At 38.9% G+C, this 24,363-nt stretch overlaps 1 pseudogene across 1 annotated transcript; it reads right to left on the minus strand.

The window, feature by feature from the left end:
* Positions 1-1,987: 1,987 nt before the first annotated feature.
* LOC307176368 (ferritin light chain-like) lies at positions 1,988-21,317 on the minus strand (annotated as a pseudogene). The gene is made up of 2 exons: positions 21,289-21,317; positions 1,988-9,518 (listed from the first exon to the last, which is right to left on the minus strand). The product of its transcript is annotated as a ferritin light chain-like (transcript).
* Between the last annotated feature and the right edge of the window lie 3,046 nt (positions 21,318-24,363).

Here is a 24,363-nt window from a genome sequence, read left to right on the forward strand (position 1 = left end):
GTGAAAATAAAATATGATAGACAAGGTTTGGGTTTTTCTTAGGGGCCTTGGATTCTCCTCCACTCACTGCTGATCCAATTATTTGGCTGACTGATGACCCTGCATGGGTGGACCAATGGCCCCTCACAAAGGAGAAATGAGAAGCTGCAGAACAATTAGTACTGGAACAATTAGGGCATTTAGAAATTTCCAGTAGTCCTTGGAATACTCCTATTTTTATTATCAAGAAAAAATCTGGAAAATATAGGTTATTACAGGATCTAAGAGCTGTTAATAAAACTATGCTAATAATGGGAGCTCTTCAACCAGGCCTACCCTCTCCAACAGCCATACCACACAATTATCATCTTTTAGTTATAGATTTAAAAGATTGTTTTTTCACTATTCCTTTGTTTCCTGAAGATAGAAAACATTTTGCTTTTAGCTTGCCTGCCTTAAATTTTAAGGAAGCCATGAGGAGATTTCAATGGAAAGTATTGCCTCAGGGCATGGCAAATAGTCCTACATTATGCCAAAAATATGTGGCTCAGGCCTTGACTCCTGTGAGAAAAAGGTTTCCATCGTTATATCTCATACATTATATGGATGATATACTTTTAGCCACTGATAATATTTCTTTATTAGAGACTGCTTTTCAATTTTTACAACAGTCCTTACAATCATTTGGCTTGGTCATTGCCTCAAAAAAAATTCAAAGACAATCTCCATTTTTATATTTGGGAAAATATATTGATAACACTACTATTAGGCCTCAAAAACTGCAAATTTGAGTTGATAATTTAAAAACATTAAATGCTTTTCAAAAATTACTTGGCGATATTAATTGGCTAAGGCCTTCCTTAAAACTTACTACTGCTCAATTACAGCCTTTGTTTGATATTCTTAAAGGTGACTCAGATCCTTCTTCTTCACGCTCTATGACTCCAGAAGGATTTCAAGCTTTACAAATAGTCAATAGATCTATCAGTTCTACACAATTAACTAGAATTCATACTCACCTTCCAATTTTCTTAATAATTTGTCCAACTCCTCATGTGCCTACTGCCGTCTTATGGCAAACTGTTGGAATTATTGAATAGATTCATATGAAATCTACACCCTCTAAAGTTATTAACCCTTATTATGAACTTATTAGTAATTTAATAATGCAAGGTAGAACTAGATGCTTACAACCTATAAGTATAGAACCTTCTCAAATTATTATCCCTTATTCAGTTAGTCCACAAAATTGGCTTTTTCAACATAGTAATGAATGGGGTCTTGCTCTTGCAGGATTTTCAGGTACCTTGGAATGCCATTACCCTGCTGATAAATTGATCCAATTCAGCAAACTTAACTCATATCTTTCCTTCTATAATTAGGCAACAGCCTGTTCCTCATGTACCTTTGGTTTTTACGGATGGTTCTTCTTCAGGAGTGGCTACTGTAATCATTGACGACGGAACAAACCTCATTAAAGAAACTTCCTTGACTTCAGCTCAACGTGTTGAACTGTATCCTGTCATTATGTCTTTTAAACATTTGCCTTCTATATCTTTTAATTTGTTTTCTGATAGTAAATATCTTATTAGCTTGTGATTTCTTCTAGAGACTGCGAGCATAGGACATACTAATGACCCTGAATTACCATCCTCTTTTCGTTTGCTTCAACAGCTTATTCGTTCCCATGATGGTCCTGTTGCAGGTCTGTATATCCGTGCTCATTCTAACTTGCCTGGTCCATTGACTAAACTTAATGCGACTGCAGATGTTTTAACTCGATCTAAACGTGATCTTTATCCTGTACATTTTCCTCCCAAGAATAGAGTTGAAGTTACTCCTCCTCCTCAATCTCTTTTCCCTAAAGCAGGACATGTCCCAATTTACCGTACTCCTCCTTTCCGTTCGTCATGCTGTCAAGAATGGCTAATATACTGCATTCATTATCTCCATACTCTTGATACTCATGGTCCATGTCCTGGACACCCTCATGTTATGGTAAGTTATGATCAAACTGCTTCACAAGCAGCACAGCAGTTGCACGCTTTACACCGTCAGTCAGCGGCTACATTACACACACAATTTTCCCTTACTGGTGAAGCCGCCCCACAAATTGTTAAGCAATGCCCACAATGCTTACCTCACCTTCCTGTTCCACATTATGTTGTTAATCCTCGTGGATTATTACCTAGACATTTATGGCAAATGGATGTTACTCATATCCCGTCTTTTGGGAAATTACAGTTTGTTCATGTCACTATCGACACGTATTCTGGTTTCCTCTGTGCTACAGCACAGACCGGAGAAGCTACTAAACATGTTACCACTCATTTATTACACTGTTTTGCTTTCATGAACCTTCCCAAAATTATTAAAACAGATAATGGGCCCGCTGCTTTTGCAACATTTTGTAATTCATTACAAAATTACCCATATTACAGGCATTCCATATACCCCTCAAGGACAAGGTATTATAGAACGTGCAAATAGATCTTTAAAGCTAACTATTGAAAAAATAAACAGGGGGGAATTGTATAGAACAACGCCACATAACCTTATAAATCATGCTCTGTTTATTTTAAATGTTCTCACTGTTGACAAATTTGGCTGCTCTGCAGGGGGAAGGTTGGTGGCTGAGCCAAGATTGGCCTCTCAATCTCCGGAGGTCCTCTGGAACGATCCGTTAACCAGCACTTGGCGTGGTCCTGATCCTGTGTTGATTTGGGGACGTGGTCACGCGTGTATCTTTCCCAGATCAGCGCCTGGACCTCGCTGGCTTCCTGAGTGCTTAGTCAAGCAAATAGATGGCTTGCCACAGCTCACCTAGTTCAGAAGATGAAGAAGCTCTGCACCTCTCCCGAAAATTTGACAGTGTTGATTGAGAAAAAGAAGAAGAAGAGGAGACCACTTGCCAGGACGACTCAAAGGAGTGATGTTCCAACTTGGGGACAAATTAAACAACTGGTTTCACGAGCTCAAGAGTCAGTGAAACAACAGAATAATCCTGTTACACCTGTAACTTTATTTTTGGCTATGTTGGCAACCATTTCATGTGTTCCCTCTGTTAATGCAGCAACTTACTGGGCCTATGTACCTGATCCTCCACTATTACAACCCATATCTTGGTCTGAAGCAGAGTTTCCTGTATTTTACAATGATAAGTGTTTATGGGCCTCTTATTGGGAATATAAAACAAATCAATATGTCTGTAAATTATACTAACTGGTTTAGTACCCATCCTGTCTGTCTTAGCCCATTGAATCTGGAAACTGGATGTGTAAAGGCTATTAGTTATGAGCATACAGATGTTTATGAGGGAACGGATCAATCAATTAGTTTGTCAGGCTCTCCAGGCATCCTTCGTTTTACAGGAACCAACATTACTCTTACATGCCCGGCTACCAGCCGACGAGAGGATCTTAAGGATACCATCATTTGGTATAAAATGGGCAAGCTATTAATATTAGAGGTCAAATCTCATATGCCTCACCACTTAGGGATTCCGCTATTACTATAGCCAAGGTTACAGGTGAAGATTCAGGAAATTATTTCTGTATGAAGCGTTTACTTGGAGGACAAGGGATACTTATAGCTGGACATAAGGTTACTATGCTTAACAGAAAATCAAAAAATCAATTTCCTCCTTTTATGACCGTTAACTTTCCTGGATCCAATTTTGAACGTTGCAATGCATCTTGGAATAATAACCAAATATGGTGTACTATAGATTATACCAAGCTGTCAATTCTTATCTCTTCTTTTCCCATCATAGATAGGTTTATCACATTTCAAAAGAACTGGGATATATGGAAACTAGCTCTAACTTATTCCAATACACCTGTTATAACTTGTGTTGCTCCTCCATATACACTTTTGTTTGGTTCTATTAACATTGGTAATTCTTCCAAAGGAGGATATAATATTAGCTGTGTTAATTGTATTTTTAGCAGTTGTATGTTCCCTTCTGCAGGAACGCAATCTGTGCTTATACTAAAGCAACCCATGTATGTTATGGTGCCTGTACATCTGAGAGAACCTTGGTATGAAGATACTGGAGTACAGGTATGGGTGGAACTCTCTAAAGCCTTGCAGAGAAGGAGACGCTTTCTTGGGTGGCTAATAGTAAGTTTACTTGCCTCGGCTGCTCTGTCTGCTACTGTGGCTACTGCCGGTCTTGCTCTTTCACAGAGTATTCATCATGCTCACTTTGCTAATCAGTTATCTCAACATACCAGTCTTGCTTTATCTTTACAAAGTCACATAGATTTACAGATTAATAACAAGTTAGATGAATTTAAAAACGCAATTTTGGGGATTGGAGATCAGATAGAAGCATTAAAATTGAGGATGCGTTTAGCTTGTCATGCAAAGTATACATGGATGTGTGTTACTCCTTAAAAGTACAGTGACTATTTGGGAATGGGAAAAAGTAAAAATGCATCTGCTGAGTGTTTGGTCAGATAATAATATTAGTCTTGATCTTAAGAAATTAAATGCTGAAATTCAGGGTATACAAAATACACATCTTGATGATGTTTCGCCAGAAGATGTAATTCAAACTTTACTGGATCATTTAAAGTGGTTAAACCCTCAGTCTTGGATTACTGGAAGGTTGTCAGGATTTATTACCCTGGCCATAATTTGCCTATTATTGATAATAATCTTCTCATGTCTGTTTCGTATCCTCATGCAACAGTACACTACTCTCGGCACTAAACTTCATGGAATTATTTTGCAGCAAAAGTTAAAAAATAAAAAAGGGGGACCTGTGGGAAGCAGTCAGCCTTGAGAGCAGGTAAGGACATGCTAGGCATGCCGCCACTGCTCGAAGGGACTGTCCCTACTTGTTCCCCTCCTTGTTCCATTCCATGGGAGATAAATCACCAGGGCCCAGAGATCAGAAAGAATGTAAAATGAGACAAGCAAAGCTGTCTTCCCCCTGCACATGCAGGTTATTTTTGATGCTTCTGGGTTTATGGGTTTTCTCCCAGGGAAGTTAACCTTGAGCCGAGACAGTCTGTAGATAATGTAAACCACCATCTGGCAACCTTCCTTTTTCTAGTCTAGATAATCTGCAACTGTAGAGCAATAAAATTTGCCTTGCAACCATCAGTTGTCTTGGTCCTTCTGACCCCATTCGTCGGTGCCACTTCAGTTCCTTACCCCTTCCCTTCTGACCCTGGGCGGTGAAATCCTCTTTCTCCGGCTGGTCCGCGGCACACGTGAATATATGTTTTTGTCTTGCTGTACTGCACCTGTGCTGTCTAGTAACAGATATTTTGTCTGCTAGTAGTGTTCTAGATTATGTCTTTCCAAAGCACTGAGGCAGTGCACCTATTCTGTAGTTGCAGCTGATGCCTGAATGTAGCCTAGCTGACAAATTATTGATTAATAAGAACTTGAATTTCTGAAAGATTTGTACTGCTAACCAAAATCTGAGCAAGGAGTCTCAAATGTAATTCTTAGCCAGAATTACATGTTAATGAACCATTTAACAGTGTGAATCAAGGAACATCAGTGTAAGGATTTCTTTTAATTTATTTTTTACCTGCTTGAGATATCAGTTAAAGTTTGCCAGCTTGGTTGCAGATGAACGGACGTTTGAAGTTCACCAAACTACTTAATGTGGGATAGGATAATAGACTTCCAGCGCCCTCAAGGCTGTGACCTTGCAGCCATTTTACATAGCACATCCTCCTCCTATAGGGATGAACCTTTCCCTGGCCCGAAAAGTAGCAGCTCTGTTGAAGCTTTGCTTATTGTAACAGGCTTTTGTTTCCAGGTTACATGTCTGTGGAAGACTTAATTCTGAATAGAGATATAGATATTACTGGAAACTAATTGTTTTTTCTATTATACTCTGATTTATCAAAAAAGTAAAACATTTAAACTGTGCTACAGAAATTCAGAAGTTGTCTTGCAATCTTTAAACAATAAATGAATGAGTTGCCCTTAAAAAAAAAAAAAAAAAGGATTAAGCAGTTAAGCTGTTGGTCCCACATCAGACAAATTATCCTTATACCTCCTGTCAATATTGTTAACAGAGACTGTTATTTTATTAATCCTTATGATCCCGTGATTCTTTCTTTCATGTTTCAGGGCACAGCAGGTGAGAGAGTGGATTTGTTAAGCTGGGTGGGTTTATCCTTCTTTTATGCGTTCATTCAATTTTATGTTCATTTACTTATTGTACACACATGGCAATAGAAGCTGCTAAAGCAATCATTGCTATTCTGCAAAACAACAAGGCACAGAAGCAGATGTCTTATTTCTGAGATTTCTCCCCCCAGGATTATTATGATTAAAGATCCTTTCCCCCCACTCCCTGGAGAGGACAAGGGGCTGCTCGCTGGAGGTTTTTTAATGACTTGGGGAAAGGCTCAAATATCCCCCCATTATGGTAATCCACCCCAGGGGCAAACCACACAAGAATATTATGAATTTATTTTATTTTTCTATCCTTGCAAAGGTAATACTCAGCTCATTAGAATATGAAAACTATACTGTCAAATTTCAGAATTACATGGATGAAGAAAATCACCAAAGTGGCATCATATCACGTGTGTTATAGTTGTATTTACTATATTGACTATATTAACTATGTTGTGTTAACAATATATTGTATAACTATATATTGAAAAGGCAAAATGCTGTAACTTATTTCAGAGAAAATAATTATGTTGGCAAACCCCAAATTGTACACTGTAGACAGGTCCTAGGAAAAGAAGATTTAATTCATAGTGGACAAGAGGTTAGCTTCTGTTTTCAGCCATGTGCTATTTCAAGAATTAAACGTCATGAATAATACAGGATATAAGAGGAATAGTCTAAAGACGGAAAAGCACATTTTGATTAGGAAAGAGAATTTAAGGCTTAAGTCTTTTTTTTTTTTAAGGAAAACTGCCTTATTACTATGAGATAAGAAAATTGTTTCCTTCTTTTCTTCCTTGCTTTCTTCTTTTTCTTTTTTTTAACCTTTTTAATTTTGGATATTTGACCTCTAAGCTGAGATGACTGAAAATGCCTCCTCTGGGCATCAACCTTTTTGAAAGACTTTTTCCCCGTCCCTAAGGGCTATTTGTCTCTTGGAGGCATTGCCTACATTACTCACCAAGAGGCAAGCATTTGTCCTTGCACTAAATGCTGACATCTCCTGATAAGAGGGAAGCTGCAAAGTAGAAGAATTGAAGGTCAATATGTTGATAGTGGTCTCAAGAGCATTGATGTACATTTGTGTATTGGGGAAGGGGAGAGAAGCTTGAGAGTGGGCCAGTGGGGAGGGGTAAATATTTTGTGATGCTGTCTACCTATGGGCTTATAAAGTTTATAGCTGCATTAGGAGGACAAGCATTACCATTAGCATGAAAAGTAGGGCAGACCTCAGTTGCAAAAGCTTCTAGCCATACACATAGGGCAATACGTAAATGATACACCTTATTGCATTCACCCATTCACCCTCCCCTGTTCATGCTAATTGGAAATTTCAGTCCATTTCAGAGAAGTAACACAACTATCGATCATTTTCCCTGGCACGAATCTTCCTAGAGCTCACGCACTAGCCCATGTGTCTTAGATTTAATATCTGATCACTAGCTGGATTGAAGCCAAGAGGTGGTTCCCAAAGTTGCTGCACATTAGAATCACCTGGGGAACTCTGAGCCCTCCCTGTGCCCAGGCTCCTCCCTAGACCTACTGAATCAAAATCTCTGGGGCTGGGACCCAGACACCAATGTTTTTCTTAAAAGCTCTTTAGGTCATTCAAATGAGCAGCAAAGCTTGAGAAGCAGCCCAATAACGGGAACAAACTTATTTCACACAGATAAAGTGGGGCAATTCATATGTTAAAAGAACATGAATATATGTCCATGCCTCTCTCACGCTTTGTCACAGTTTACCCTTCCCCCTCCCCATATCCTCAAGTCCGTTCTCTAGTAAGTCTGTGTCTTTATTCCTGTTTTGCCCCTAGGTTCTTCATGACATTTTTTTTTCTTAAATTCCATATATATGTGTTAGCATACGGTATTTGTCTCTCTCTTTCTGACTTCTACACTGTTGGTGGGGATGTAAGTTGGTGCAACCACTATGGAAAACACTATGGCAGTTCCTCAAAAAGCTAAAAGTAGAGCTACCATATGATCCAGCAATCTTACTCCTGGGCATATATCTGGACAAAACTATAATTCGAAAACATACATGCACCCCTATGTTCACAGCAGCACTATTTATAATAGCCAAGACATGCAAACAACCTAAATGTCCACTCACAGATGAATGGATAAAGAAGATGTGATATATATAAAATGGAATACTACTCAGCTATAAAAAAGAATGAAATAATGCCATTTGCAGCAACATGGCTGGACCTAGAGACTATTATACTAAATGAAGTAAGTGAGAAGGAGAAAGACAAATACCATATGATATCACTTATATGTGGAATCTAGAATATGATACAAATGAACTTATCCATGAAACAGAAACAGACTCACAGACATAGCACACAAACTTGTGGTTCCCGAGGGGAAGGGGGAGGTGGGGGAGTGATGGATTGGGAGTTTGGGATTAGCAGAGGTAACCTATTATATATATGATGGATAAACAACAAGGTCCTACTGTATAGTACAGGGAACTATAGTCAATGTCCTGTAATTAACCATAATGGAAAAGAATATGAAAAATTATATATACGCATAACTGAATCACTTTGTTGTACAGCATAAACTAACACAACATTGTATATCAACTATACTTCAGTAAAATAAATTTTTAAAAAAAGAAAAAAACATGAATATATATATATATACATATATATATATTTCTTTTTTTCCTCTTTATTCTGTTTGTGTTTCAAATAGGCTTTTTTTTTTCCTTCTGCAAAAAGCGTTATTGTTTCCATTTGGTCCAAGGCTTGGGAGAGGGCTCCAGGGCGGTTACAGAGCTGCCTAGTAGCTGCAGAGCAGGGCTTCAGGCAGAAGCTCTGATGCCAGAGGGGCTCCTCAGAGGCCGCTGGACTTCAGAGACTCCTGTTTGTGCTCGACGGTGAGCCTTTCAAAGAGATACTCGCCCAGCACAGCCTGCGGACCAGCCAGCCTGCGGAGGTTGGTCAGGTGGTCGCCCATCTTCTTGATGAGTTTCACCTGCTCCTCCAGGAAGCGGCTCTCCAGGAAGTCACAGAGGTGGGAGTCTGCGCGGGCGGAAGCCAGGGCGCGCAGATGTGATAGTGCCTGGTGCGGGCTCTTCTCCCTAAGAATGGCGGCTTCCACAGCGTCCTGGGTTTTACCCCACTCATCTTGAGAAGGCTTCCGCGCATCCTGGAAGAGGGCGCGGCCACAGCACTGGTTTTGCATTTTCAAGAGACGCTGCGCGCCCTCACACTTCTCCTCAGCCAGTTGGCGAAAAATGTGGCCCACACTGTCCAGAGTCCCATCGTTGCTGTCGAAATAGAAGCTCAGAGAGAGGTAAGTGTCCCCAGATGCATGTTGAACAGGCGGTGGACGGCGGCCTCCACCTCGATGGAATAATTCTGACGCACCTGGGAACTCGTGGTTGATCAGTGATAAGGAGCTAAGCTCAAAAAACGGTGTTGGCCTGTCCTGGAGGCTGAGGATAGCTGAGTGGCTGATTCCAAAGGTTGCGACAGGAAGAAAGGTTGGAGGGTGGTCGGGGGCTGGAGCAAGGAGCGTCCCTGGGTCTGTTCATTCCAAACACTGCTGAAGCAAAAGACAGAACTGCAGGACTGCCGAGCGCACTGCCTCAAATAGGCTTTGATATAAATGAACCAGAAGTCCAAGCAAGGACAAAACTTACCCTTCCCCCCACCAAAATAGCTGGCGATACTAGAATCTAGACCTGGGAAGGGATTCTTCCATTACTTTCTGAACATTCCAAGCCACTAGAGCAGTGGTTCTCAAAGTATGGTCACCTTGTAACCAAGCAGTACCCTATGGGGCCTTCCTAGGACAGACCCATCCCCCATATCCTCTGCTGTAGTTCCTCTCTGAAGTACTCAGATAATAGTATCTCAGGCATATTTCTTGAGTTTTCAGATGCTAAAAACCACCACCCAATGGAAGAAATTAACTCCTTGATGATCATGAGCGCGTAGCCCCCAGACCTTCTGGCACCTAAGGATGGATAATGTTACCTGCCCTGTGGCCTCCACATCAACCAATCAGAGGATTGTGCACGAGCTGATCACATTCCCTGGGACGTCCCTCCCTCACCTGGCCTTTAAACATGCTTTGCTGAAATCCTTTGGAGATTTCAGGGTGTTTTGGAACTCGGGCCACCCCTCTCCTTGCTCGATCCTGCAATAAACCTTTCTCTGCTCCAGACTCCAACCTTTAGGTTTGTTTGGCCTCTCTGTGCTTCAGACACACGAACCTGCATTCGGTAACAACCTGACCAGTTTTACCAGCGTCCCCTGATAATGTGTCAGATATTCAAGTTTTAGGGCCCTGTCCCAGCCCTATGCAATCAGCAACTCTGGTGGGGCTCAGTGATCTCTGTTATAACAGGCCCTCCAGATGATTTTTATTCACCTTAAAGTTTGAAAATATCTGCATTGTCAGCTGGCCAAAGCGTCCACCAGCAGGTGAAGGGGAGTGGTGCCTGGAAAAGATAGGGACCAGCCAAGGCAAGTACAGCAGCATTTGCCGTGGTGGTAATGGAGAATGCCTTTTCTCCACTGGTTGGCACAGACTAGGATCTGGGAGCAGTGTCAGGGTTATTTAGGATGCTTTACATTTCAATGTAGAGGGACCGCTGTCCTGGTTTGCCAGGGACTTGCCCTGTGTGAGCACTTAAAATCTCATCCCGGCAAACCCCTTAGCCCTGGGTTTGAAAAACGTAGGGAATAACATGAAATTTAGGGGAAACATGATCTAGGTTTTGGGCAAGTCACAAGTGCTAATTAAAGCTAAGCAAGTATGGACAACACTAGCATTCTTTAGCCCTTTGCGGGGAGGTAAATCTGATTGGGTGAAAGGACTTATTGTTAAGAGATCTTTGTAGAAACATCCCCTTCTGCTTAGTCCGCTGGTTCTCAGTTCTGGCTAGACATTGGCATCGTCTGAGGAGATTTAAAATGATTTTATTGGTCTACGATGACCAACCGTCAGTGTGAGGGTTTTTAAAAAGTGCTTCAGATGATTCTAATGCACAACCAAATTTAGGTGCCACTGCTTAAGCTTTTGAACCGCTGCTGCATATTTTCACCTCATCTTCCTATGAGAATATCCAACTGTAGTTGAGGTTTGTTTTTTTTTCTTTTTCTAACTGTCATTATAAGATTTACTGTCTTAAATAAGGTTGAATGTACAGAAAATCTTGCTAGTCCATCTGGTATAGCTGGATACTTAGAATAATATAGTTAAGATATATACCATTTAAGTATTGTGACAGGCCTTTTTTTGAAATTAACATATGCATTGAATTAGTATGTTCTCTTTTGAAGTTGTTATGTTGGGGAGCTATACCTCTAATCTGCCATTGCTAAATATCTGGACACCTCTTATTAGGAATTGCTTTTAGAAATCTTTAGGGATTAAAACCAAGATTGCTGTATTATTTGTACTGGAACCACAAAAACCTCACAGAGTTCCCCCGCTGTACCTTCTACCCCCACTCTAACCCTTGGCAACTTCTACTCTGTTCTCCATCTCCACAGTTTTGTTATTTTAAGAATAATATGTAAACATAATCATGAATTACTTAATCTTCGGAGATCGGCTTTTCAAAATTTTTCCCTCGGCATCATTCCCTTGAAGTTCATTTCAATTTTTGCGTATATTAATAATTTGTTCCTTTCTGTTGCTCGGTAGTATTCTATCATAAGATTTTATCACAATTTGTTTCAACATTCATCCACTGCAAGACATTTGGGTAGTTGCCAGTTTTGGGCTATTATAAATAAAACTGCTATGAACATTTATGTGTAAGTTTCTGTGGGAACTTAATTAAGTTTTTGTTTCTTTTGGATAAATGCTCAAGAGTACAATTACTGCGTTGTAGGGTGAATCTACTTTTAGGATTAAAAGAGACTGTCAAGCTGTTGATCAGAGTGGCTAAACCATTTTATTTTCCCACCAGTGATGTGATATAATTTTTCTATGTACTCGCCAGCATTTGATGTTGTCACTATACTTTAATTTTAGTTACTCTCTGACATCTCATTATGGTCTTAATTGGCATTTCCCTAATGGCTAATGATGCTGAGCATCTTTTCATGTGCTCCTTTGCCGTGTGTATATTCTCTTCCATGAAATGTCTGTTCCTGTCTTCTGCCTATTTTCTAGTTGGATTTTTTTAAGTTGTTTGGAGAGTTCTTTGTATATTATAGATACAAGTCATTTGTCTCATATGGGATTTTCAAATATGTTTTCCTACTGTGTAATTTGAGTTTTCATCCACTTAAAAGGATCTTCTATGAAGCATTTTTAACTCATTTTGATGAGATCCAATTTATCAGTTTTTGCCTTTATTGATCATACTTTTGGTGTCAAGTCTAAGAATTATTCCCCTAGTTCTAGATGCCAAACATTTTCTCCTATTGTTTTTCTAAAAATGTCCTGCTTTTACATTTAAGATTATGATCCACTTTGATTTAATTTTTGTGTAAGGTGTGGAGGTTAAGGTTCATTTTTTGTTTGTTTGTTTTTGTCGAGGGATGTCCAACTGTTTCAGTACCATTTTTTGAAAAGTCTATTCTTCCTTGATAGCTTTTGCACTGCTGTCAAAAACAAGTTATATGTATTGATGTCAGTCTATTTCTGGGTTCTCTATTCCATTCCATTGATCTATGTATCTACCCTCCATCATTACTGCAAACTCTTGAAATTGGGTAGATTAATTCCTCCCATTTTCATCTTCCTTTACAAGTTGTTTTAGCTATTCTTCAGCCTCTTCTTACCATATAAATCTTAGAATAAGCTTGTCTATATCCACAAAAACCTTGAGGGCATTTTAAGAGTAATTGTGTTAAGCCTCTTAACTTGGGGAGGATTGACATCTTTATCATGTTGTGTTTTCTAATCCATGAACAAGGTATGTCTCCCTATTTGTTTGAGACTTAAAAATTTTTCTTCATCAGCATTTTGTAATTTTCAGTCTAGAGGTCCTATAAATGTCTTATTGGGCTTATATTTAAGTATTTATTTAGGTCAGTTGTAAATGGCATCACATAGTTTTATTTAAGCTTCTACACATTTGTTATTAATATATAATTTGATAAAATTGTGGTGATCTTGTACTCTAAATCATTTACAAACTAATATTATTTCTCAAGCTTTTTGTGGATTCCTTGGTATTTTCTCCATTTAGATTATCATCTCATCTTCAGATACAGACAGTTTTACTTTTCCTTATTCAGTATAATAGGATATATTGCTATTCAACATTCAGTAGGATATGTTCCTTCCTATGCAACGTAGTAGGAATAGTCCTTTTATCTTTTAAATAAACTTTTAAAAAATTTAACTTTTAAATTTATGTATTTATTTATTTTTGCTTTATTTTCTTACTAGAACCTCCAGTGATATATTCAATAAAAGTGGTGAGAGCAGATATCGGTGCCTTGTTTCTGATCTTACAGAGAAAGCATCCAGTCTTTCACAGTTAAATATCATGTCGGTATAGGTTGTTTGTAGATCATCTTTATGAGTTTCGGTATGTTCCTTTTCTATTCCTAGTCTGCTTGGAGTTTTTTTTCTTCTTTCTTTAAAATCATGAATGGGATTGGATTTTGTCAGATGCTTTCTCTGCATTAATGGATAGGATCACATGACTTTTCCCCCTTAATCTATTGGATATGGTGGATTACACTGTTTAATTTTCCAATATTTAACCAACTTTGCATAACTGGAATAAATCCCACTTGGTCATGGTATATTATTCTTTTCATATATTTCTGGATTTAATTTGCTAATATTTGGCTGAGGGTTTTTCAGCCAATTTCATAAAAAATATTGGTCTGTAGGTTTCTTCTTTCTATACTATCCCTGTATGGTTTTGGTATCAAGGTAATACTGGCTTCATAAAATTAATTAGAAACTGTTCCCTCTACTTCTATTTCTTATCAAATCATGTAAAATTGGTGTTAATTCTTTAAGTCTTGGGTAAAAGTGAAACATCTAAGCCTGAATATTTCTTTTGGGAGTTTGTAAATGAAAAACCAGTGTTTCTAATGGTTACAGGAAAATTGAGATTATCTATTTCATCTTGGCTGAGTTTTGGTAGTTTTGGGTGTAGAAACATTGGCCCATTTCATCTACATTTTTGAATTTATAGTGTAGACTTGTTCATAGTAACTTGTCCCTCATTAACCTGCAGGATATGTCATGGTATCCCTGGTTGCATTTCTGATATCTGTGATTTGTGGCATCTCTCTGTATATCTTTATCAGTCTTTCTAGATCTTTATTGGTTAGATTGTTTATTTCAAAGAACCAGCCTTTTGTTTCATTGATTTTCCCCCCTATTTTCCTGTTTTCAGTTTCATGGATTTCTGTTTCATCTTTATTATTTCCTTCTTTCTGCTTGTTTAGTGTTTTTTCCTCTTCCTTTTTTACTATTTTAATATAGAAAATTAGATTATTGCTTTGAAATATTTTCTTTCCCAATTTAGTGCTATAAACTTCCCTTTCAGCGTTGCTTTCACTTCATTCCGCAAACTTTGATCTGTTATATCTCCATTTTCTTTTATTCTATGCATTTAAAAATTTTTTCCTTGATGCTGTCTTTTTTACCCATGAGTTATTTGGAAGTGTGATGTTTAGTTTTCATGTGATTGAAGATTTTCCTGTTGTCTTTCTCTTATTGATTTCTAGTCTGATTCCATTATGGCTAGAGAACATACTCTCTGTGATTTTAATTCTTTTAAATCTGCTAATGTTTTTTTATCGCCCAGTATATGGTATATGAGTGAATGTTCCATGGACACTTCAATATGTATTCTGCTCTTACTGAGTGTGTTCTTTAAATGTCAGTTATATCCTGTTGATTGATGATGTTTTCAGTTCTTCCATATCCTTGCTGATTTTTCTCTCTGGTAGTTGTATAAATTGCTGTGTTGAAGTCTCAAATAATAATTGTGGATTTAAAACTTTCTCCTTTTACCTTTTTCAGTGTTTGCTTCATGCATTTTGAAGTTCTGTTGTTTGGTGCACACACATTTAGTATCACTAGGTCATCTAGGTGGATTATTTCTGTTATCTTTATGTAATGACCCTCTTTGCCCCTAATAATTTCCTTTGCTCTGACGTCTACTTTATCTGATATTAATATAGCCATTCCTGCTTTTTCTGATTAATGTTCACATGATATATCATTTTCATCCTTTTACTTTGAACTACCTATATCATGATGTTGAAAGTAAGCTTCTTATAGACAGTATATAGTTGGATCATGCTTGCGATTTTTTAATCTACTCTTCCAATCTCTGTCTTTGACTTGGTTATTTAGATCATTTTCCGGTAATGTAATTATTGCCATGTCAAAGATTTGGTCTACCATGTTATTTTTTGTTTTGTCTTTTACCTTAGTTTCTCAATCCTGTGTTTCCCTTATTTTTCCTTCTTGTGGGTGACTTAAACATTTTTTAATAAGTCCATTTTAATTTAATTCATTTATAATCATTTGTGTATACTGTTTGTATAGTTTTCTTAGTGGTTGCTTTTGGCATTACAGTATACATATGTAACTTATCATAGCCTACTGGAATCAGTGTTTCATTACTTCAAGTGAAGTTAAAGTATGATTTTCTGTAGTATTTCCTTTCTCTACATTTAGAACCCCATCAGATGGTGTCATCATTTTTGCTTTGACCATCATATAGAATTTAAGAAACTCATGAGGCTAATGATAGTCTCTTATTTTACCCCATTTGTTTTCACCCATTCCATTGTTCCCCTTTTCTTTCTGAAGTTCCCAGTCTTCTGTTATTGTTTATGTTTTCATAACAGTAGGTGATATCTTGGATTTCCAGTGCAACTGGATATGAGTTTCAGGAAACACTGAGCCTGGCTCACTTAATGCTACTGAGTTGGAGGGTTTGTATATGTTGGGCCTGTTGGCACAGCAGATGCTAGCAGATTAGACTAATGTTGATGGGACTAATGCCACAGGAGGATGGGTTCCCATTCAGGCTATGCTGCTGCTACAGTAGATCAAGTCCCCCTCTACCCCAAGTGTGGGGCAGTGACCTGCTGCTGTCACTGCTTTGTATTAGGCTCCTTTTGCCTCAGGTGTGTGGTGGGATCCCTTGGAAGCTGCTGCTGCTGCTGCTGTCAATCACAAGGTTAAATTCATTTCAGAAATACTTAAGTATAAATATATAGCCTGGCTCTTGTAGGACCTCTGTATTTTTTTTATTGCTTTCATACAAATTATCCCAAATTTAGTGACTCAAAGCAACGTAAATTTATTACCTTACAAGTCTGACATTGGTCTCAATTGAGTAAAGTAAAAGTGTTGGCAGGATCGACAGATGAATGGATAAAGATGTGGCACATATATACAATGGAATATTACTCAGCCATAAAAAGAAATGAAATTGAGTTATTTGTAGTGAGGTGGATCGACCTAGAGACTGTCATACAGAGTGAAGTAAGTCAGAAAGAGAAAAACAAATACCATATGCTAACACATATATATGGAATCTAAAAAACAAGAAAAAATGGTTATGAAGACCCTAGGGGCAGGGCAGGAATAAAGACGCAGCCATAGAGAGTGGACTTGAGGACACAGGGACGGGGAAGGGTAATCTGGGATGAAGTGAGAGAGTGGCATGGACATATATACACTACCAAATGTAAAAGAGCTAGCTAGTGGGAAGCAGCCACAAAGCACAGGGAGATCAGCTCTGTGCTTTGTGTCCACCTAGATGTGTGGGATAGGCAAGGGAGGGTGGGAGGGAGATGCAAGAGGGAGGAGATATGGGGATATATGTATATGTATAGCTGATTCACTTTGTTATGAAGCAGAAACTAACACGCCATTGTAAAGCAATTATACTCCAATAAAGATGGTTAAAAAAGAAAAAAAAGTGTTGGCAGAGCTACATTCTTTTCTGGAGGCTCTTAGGGGTGTTTCTGTTCCCTGGACTTTATCCGCTTCCAGCGGTCACTTGTAGTCCTTGACTCAGAGTCCCCTTTCTCCACCTACAAAACCCCAAATGTTGCATCTCTCTGATTCTGCTTCTATTAGGACATCTCTCTCTTTCTCTTTCTACAGTTGGGAATGGTTTTCTGCTTTTAAGGACTCATGCAATTAGATTTGTTCCATGAGGTAATCCAGGATAATCTTTCTATCTCAAGGCCTATAACTTCAGTCATATCTGCAAAGTCCTCTTTACCATGTAAGGTAACATATTATTGGGTTCTAGGGATTAGGGTGAGGGCATTTTTAGGAGCCATTATGCTGCCTACCACACCCTTAACAAGTGACCTTGAGAAAATTACTGAGACTTTAAAGCCTTACTTTCCTCAAACATAAAATGGAAAGAAAGATAACTAGTTAATATCATGAAAGTGAAACAGTATATATGAAATCAACTAATTCAAAAAATAAGATTTCTTCTTTTTCTTTATGATTGGCATGATTCTCAGAGTTCAGTTACTTGAAGAGTTACTTTTTTTAAAACAGAACTAAGGCATTTCAGGGTTCAGGTGCTGTAAGATTGTCTGAATTATCTGAGTAGCAATTAGCTAAGCACAGGTGTAAAGCATTTGATTTACTCCCTGGTGTCCTTTATCTTCTCATCCCACTAAATCCATATCCCTTGTCTAGCTCCAGCCAGTAGAGTCAGAGCTTGTTTTACTGTTTAACTAAAGTTCAATTTAAGTTTGCTCTACATCTCCAGATTCTCAGCCCTGGTTGCATATTATAATCACCTGGGGAGATTTCAAGACCTACTTGATGCCAAAGTTTTACCTATCATGGATATTTGAGGAGGGACCTGGAATGAAATGCTCTAGCTTATGGTTTGGTGGCCAAATCATAGTCTACACTGAGCCAAATCATTTGCGAGATCACCTCTAAAAAGCAATTTATCTGTGGTGACTGATGCTCTTCCTTTGTCAGTATGCTTGTCCCTCTTTGGGGGAAAAGAAGAAGGGGAAAAAACCCCCAGCGGTTGGGCTGCCTGAATTATAACCTGATGCTGTGGAATTAGTGTTGGCTCAGAGCGCACATCTTCGGATACCCATTCTCTCTCCTGCTTCCTTGCATGAGCTTATATCCTGGGGCAGTTTTTCATCCACCACCCTCTTTTGCTTCTAATCTTAGCAAGTAAAGTCTCTCCTTAATGAAACAGCATTTCATGAGACTTACTGGGAGCATAGGTCTGTTCCAGACCTATCCTATGTTAGCTAAAGCAGATATAAGTGATGTATTTTTGGCATTCATCCTTGTGGGTTGGAGAGAGAAGACAGAATTTTATCCTTTAGGTGTCATATGACTGGGCAAATGGGCTCATTCCCTCTATTGCCTACCATGTGAAATACTGAGGGTGTTACCTCTAGAAGGTATCTTCTAGGTATCAAAATAGTTCAGATAAGTCATATTTCTCAGTAACAGGTGACAAAACTATGGCTTAGGTGGTGAATTTTCCATGTCAATTTGTCTGGGCCACCATGCCCAGTTATTTGGTCAAATATTATTCTGGATATTTCTGTGATGGTGTTTTTGTGTTTTTTAAAATTTTTATGTTTTATTTATTTATATTTTTGGCTGCATTGGGTCTTCGTTGCTGCACGTGGGCTCTCTCTATTTGCAGCAAGCGAGGGCTACTCTTTGTTGGGGTGTGCGGGCTTCTCATTGCAGTGGCTTCTCTTGTTGCAGAGCATGGGCGCTAGGTGCACGGGCTCAGTAGCTGTGGTGCATGGGCTTAGTTGCTCCACGGCATGTGAGATCTTCCCAGACCAGGGCTCAAACCCGTGTCCCCTGCATTGGCAGGCGGATTCTTAACCACTGTGCCACCAGGGTAGTCCCTGTGATGGTGTTTTTGGATGAAATTCATAATTAAATTTGTGGCGGACTTTGAGTAAAGCAGGTTATCCTCCATAATATGCATGGGCCTCATCCAATCAGGTGAAGCTCTTAATAAAACAAAGACTGACCTCCCTGTCGCAAAAAGGAATTCTGCCAGAAGACTTACAGAAATTGAACTGCAACTCTTCCGAGAGTCTCTAGACAGCCTAACCTGCAGATTTTGAATTTACCAAGCCTCTATTATTGTGTGAACCAGTTGTTTAAAATCTCTCTCTTTCTCTATCTTTATATAGATATGGATATAGATCTAGGTATCAATATCGATATCTAGATCTATATCTATCAGTATATATGGGCACGTTGTATACACATGCTGTTGGTTCTGTTTTTCTGGAGAACCTTGACTAATACAGTGGCCCATATAAATAAAAGGATGAACCCAAGTTCACCCAGGTAGAAAGTAGTACAATGAGAACTGGAACTTAAGGCCTCATGACTCATTCAGCTGTGAACACTGACCCAGAACTGGGGTCCGCACACTCTGGCCCACTGATCAGATCTCGCTTGACTCCTGGTTTTGTACATAACGTTTGGCTTGAACACAGCCGCATCCATTCATTAACGTATTGTGCATGGCTGTTTCTGTGCTACAGCAGCAGATGGGCAGTTGCAATGGAGATGTATGGTACAGAAAATCCAAAATATTTACTATCTAACCCTTTACAAAAAGATCTGCTGACCCCTGCTCTAGGATGCCATCTGATTTCTGATAGTACCGAGGAGAATAATTCATGTACATTGGGATAGATTGTTAATCTCATGTCCTCCTTAGGTCAAAGATCTCTTAAATGCTCACCCTTGCAATAGACAGCTTGGGGAGCATTGTCTGAGGATGCAGAAATATTTCTTGCCAGGTCTTTCCAATCCACACTGCTCCCTGACTATGGTTCTTAAACCCTGTTTTTTTTTTTTTAAATTTTATTGGAGTGTAGTTGATGTACAGTGTTGTGTTAGTTTCAGGTGTACAGCAAAGTGAATCAGTTATACATGTACATATATCCACTTTTTTTTTTTCTTTTTTCAGTACGCGGGCCTCTCACTGTTGTGGCCTTTCCCGTTGTGGAGCACAGGCTCCAGACGCGCAGGCTCAGCAGCCATGGCTCACGGGCCCAGCCGCTCCACGGCATGTGGGATCTTCGCGGACCGGGGCACGAACCCGTGTTCCCTGCATCAGCAGGCAGACTCTCAACCACTGTGCCACCAGGGAAGCCGCACTTTTATTTTTTTTTTTTGGAGTCTTTTCCAAATAGCCCATTACAGAGTACTGAATGGAGTTCCCTGGGCTAATAAGAAGAGCAGGTTCTTACTAGTTATCTATTTTATGTATAGTAGTGTGTATATTTCAGTCCCAATCTCCCAATTTAGCCTCCCTGCCACAATCCCCTGGTAACCCTAAGTTTGTTTTCTACATCCGTGCCTCTACTTCTAAAACCTGTCTATTTTAACCAACTACCACTCATTGCTTACTGTCTCTGGCTTCATGTACTTGATAATAAATCTACTTCTTGTTCTATCCTGGATGACATGTTCCAAGGACTGAGATAATATCTTATTCTACATAATTTGTCCTTGATATTGTCTATCTTGGGGTCTTCATCTATGTCCCAAAGAAGACAGTCACTCTGTCTTCTAGTACTACTACTAATACCACATTTTATGGCATGAATTTGACCCAATGCACTGAACTATCCCTTTAGAAGCTGTATGCAACCTGTCACTGGGTTTTAGCACAGGGGTAGAACTCAGATTAGTGATCATATATAAACAAATCTACTTGACCAGAAACTTTTTGTCTCACCGTTTATTACACAAGTAACTTCTGTCTTTGCATCTATGATGTAAATATTTTTAATTTCCTAAATTATCTGAAAAATTATTTAGAGCTTCCATTTCAGTAGGCATTGGAATTGCTGTGTTATGACTATTTCATTATTTTATTTCCAAGTGTTAAATTAGGCTTCAAGCTTTGGCCAAGAGTAGACAGGAAAGGGTTTCAAAGAAATGAAGAGTGGGAAAAACTTCTGATGCAAGGGAGACTTAATAAAGATTTGATTTTGAATCAATAATTTATAATAAAGGTTTGAGTTTGAATCAATAATTTATGTCATTGCAAAATAGCTCCCTGGTAAAGTTCCATTTTTTGGTAATCATTAAGTACAGAAATTAACAATCAAAATATGCAGTGATCTTCTTCATTTTCTAAAAACAAACCTATATCTAGATGAGAGGAGAATTCATCTCATAACTCAGGCTCTGGACTTACGACTCCAAGTCCTGTCTTCTTTCAACCATACCTGCTAAGTTTCTGTCTAACTTCTTGAGCATGAGTTAATGGCGTCAGCTTTCATCACCTTCCTCAGTATATAGCTTGGTGAGTATGAGTAAGGGATCTAAAACTTGAGAACCTGGGTTCAAATCTTGACTCTAAAATTTACTTGTTGAGTACTCTTGAGCATGTTATCTGTTTTTGCCTCAGTTTTCTCATCTATAAAATAGAGATACCATTACTTCTCTCAGGGAGTTGCTATGAGGGTGAAAGAGAAAATTCATACAATGCAAGAATTTATCAGTTCTTGGAACACAATAAATACCGAAAAATAATGTTAGCCATTATCAAGGCCCCTCATTTTATGGATAATATAGATTAGTTTATTATATAGGTCTAATATTTACATATACATAAACATTTTGTACCTATGTGTGTGTATACGTTCTTCTTAGAAATTGAGCAGTCAACATTCACATCTAAAAATCTGTGCTCTGTGAAATGTAGATATCCTGTGTACAGACACAGTGCTATAGTTATCTATTGCTACATAATAAAGAAGTCCAAGCTTAGTGGTGAAATAAACAAAAATTTTAATATGTGCCCAGATTCTGTGGGTCAGCAATTCAAACAGTACACAGAGGAGATGGCTTGTCTCTACTCCATGACTGATGTCTGGAACCTCAGCTCATGAGGATTCAGATGGCTGGGGCTGGAATCATCTAGATAATTTTAATTCACATGTCTAGCCCTTGAAGACTGGGCCCAACAAGGACTGTTGACTGGAGTGCCTATAGATGGCTGCCCAGGTGGCTTGGACTTCTCATAACGTGGTAGTTAGGATTCAAGATAGAGTATTCCAAGAGAATGAGTGTCCAGGGTTGAAGCATTCCACGAGAATCATGCAAAAGCTGCATGACCTTTTATGACCTAGTCTTAGATGTTACATAGCATCACTTTCATTATATACTATTGCAGGCGTTGGAGACCTTTTTCCATAAAGTGTCAGACAGTCAATATTTTAGGCTTTACAAGCCATACAGTCTCATTTGCAACTACTTAGCTCTGCTGCTGTGATGTGAAAACAGACACAAACAATACATATACTAAGGAACATGGCTGTGTTCCAATAAAGCTTCATTTATAAAAGCTGGTAGAGGCCTAGACTTGGCCCACCAGCCATAGTTTACTGACCCCTGCTCTATTGTTTGAAGCCATGGAAAGCCTGCCTAAATTCAAAGGAAAATGCCCACATCTGGATGCGAAGAATGGCAATGAATCTGAGACCCTGTATTAAAACCACGACATATGGGATATTTATAAGAGGATCTGTCTGCATACCTTGTTTCTCCCATGTATGCTGGATATGAGGTATTGGGACATCTTACATCTCTGTAAGCCTGGGTCAGGGTCAAAGTTGGAATCTGAACTCAATGACCTTGATTTCTGGAATAATCGGTAACTCTAATTATGATTTGCTTACACTCCTTACCCCAATAAATATACCACAAAAGATAGATTTCAAGTAAACAATTGCTTTATGGCAGATTTTTATTAAGTCTCCATTGACTGAATTATTCCATTTTGGTTGGAAAGCATGAGCTTTTTTCTTTCCTAAAGAGATCTGCAACTTTTCAGATGTGGCATTTCATTCTACTGAGAGGATGATGTAGGTTTTTATAAACGGAAAAAGCAAGGCAGGCTGAGTTCACTCAGATCGTACTAGTGCTTACAGGAATAACCGAAACTGGAACACAGGCTTCCAGGTTTTCCTGTCCTGTGCTCTTTCCGGTAGGTGCCATTGTCTGCTGGGTCTGGCAGTAATAATTTCTGACCTTTACCTCTCTACGCTCTTGTGAAGTGGTTTGGGGCTTTGTTAGCTTTCTTATGAGTTTGTACTAAATTGTGTCCATAAAGTAGGCTGAATTCCTCAGGGAAGGATGAGAGCTCTTACTGTGTTATTACTGCAAATGTTGTGTTGGTTACCTTTTTTTCTTTTCTTTTGTCCAGTTGTATCCTGAACTTAAAAGTTATATTATCCGAAATGAAAGATGTGCATCTGGTAGAAAAGACTAATTTAAGGTATGAAAATTCCTGATGATTGCTTCAGTCAAGCCTTAATACACACTGAGCTTCATTAGTAAACAGACAACTCTAAGACCATTCCCTTGGAAGAGGTCGCATAATCAGCCTTTGTGTTGATTTTGCATTCTGTTCGGTAGAGACAGAACAAATTAGAATAATTAGCTGGTACAGGACAGCACAAAGAACTTTCTTCTGTTTTTGTGATGCATCCCGTAATAAGGGTTGAAAATGAGACTGGAGGTAAGAACGTGAAACTCAGAAGAGCAAAGGAGAGAGGATAGTGTTTCTTTGAAAATATTCTTTCAGTGTTGGCCCAGAAGAAATATGAAGCTGAGGAAATTTTTTTTTTAATGATGGTTTTTGTGTTGATGATGTGAGTGTGGAATTAGTAAGAATCAGGAAGCAAGCATCCTTTTCCACCAAGGACTTGGGAGCAAATGAAACCATAAAATACTCCCCGCTCTTGGAAACCCTTTTGGAGCAGTAATCAGAGAAGGGTAAAGGCAAAGCCTCAGGGCAGAGGTGTTCAGAGCAAAGGGATAGGAGGAGAACAAAAGGAGAGTGGATATGTTTAGAGCTGTCATTTTGAAATTTACCTGCTTCTGATTCAGTGCTGCTTTGCTGCTGTGTTGGTCCAGTGGAAATCCTCAAAGCAGGAGCAGCCGTATTTTAAAATAATAACGTTAGAGCAAGTGACTTTAATCCAGGTCTCTTTAGCTCAAAAGCACAGAGGAGAGTGTGAGGAAAGAGTGAGGCTACAAGGAATTGTTCACTGGGTACCTTTTCCCCAAACCTCACTAACTGGGAGAAACTGACCACTGGATTATGTGCCTTGAAGGAAAACAAAAATGTTGAAAGCAAAGAGTGTGGAGCTTGTTTAGAAAGCAAGCTCTATCCTTTGGTCACCTGCTGATGATAATAGCATTGGCTGAGGCCTGACCATTTACAATGAAGGCAGTTCTGTAGGTAATAAGTTCCAGGAGGGCC

Source organism: Stenella coeruleoalba (genome assembly GCF_951394435.1).
Source record: "Stenella coeruleoalba genome assembly, chromosome: 17".
NCBI lineage: Eukaryota > Metazoa > Chordata > Mammalia > Artiodactyla > Delphinidae > Stenella > Stenella coeruleoalba.